The following is a 436-nucleotide window of genomic DNA, read 5'->3' as shown; positions in this document are numbered from 1 at the left end:
AGTGTTCAGTTCATGCATTTTTAAACTCACCCTTCACGCTTTGATGTTTCTGCTGCTGGAAATAATCTTTAGAGCCTCTAGCGCATCGCAGCTCCTGCGCCCTCGGCAGAATTGGGATCCTCTCGAATATGCTGGGTCTTTTGGGGATGAAATCTAGCAGAGGCGCTGACATTTCAGGGGGGCTCTGCTGAGGCTCCGTGTGGTCGCTGCCGTTGCTGACAGTTATTTTAAAGGACATCTGAGGATTCAAGAGAGCTTTACCAGCGCTGGGACGAGTCACCCGCGGCAGTTCCTTCCGAGGCTCTCCCTGGCATTGATCGGTCACCTCGAAGCGGGCCGGCCCGGCGCTAGCTTTCTGACCCCCCGCGGGCTCACAGTGCATGTCCGCGTCCGCCTGCTGCCGGGGCCCTCGCCGCTCTCCTGCACCGAGCGGCAC

At 58.5% G+C, this 436-nt stretch overlaps 1 protein-coding gene across 1 annotated transcript in view; it reads right to left on the bottom strand.

Moving 5' to 3' along the window:
* Positions 1–436, bottom strand: part of NET1 (neuroepithelial cell transforming 1) — a 61275-nt gene that overhangs the window by 10788 nt on the left and 50051 nt on the right. The window lies entirely within an intron of this gene.

The sequence above is a fragment of the Haliaeetus leucocephalus genome, unplaced genomic scaffold (genome assembly GCF_000737465.1).
Source record: "Haliaeetus leucocephalus isolate CR32 unplaced genomic scaffold, Haliaeetus_leucocephalus-4.0 Scaffold751, whole genome shotgun sequence".
Classification (NCBI taxonomy): Eukaryota; Metazoa; Chordata; class Aves; order Accipitriformes; family Accipitridae; genus Haliaeetus; species Haliaeetus leucocephalus.
The sequence above is the reverse complement of the archived record's forward strand: the minus strand, read 5'-3'. Positions and strand labels throughout refer to the sequence as shown.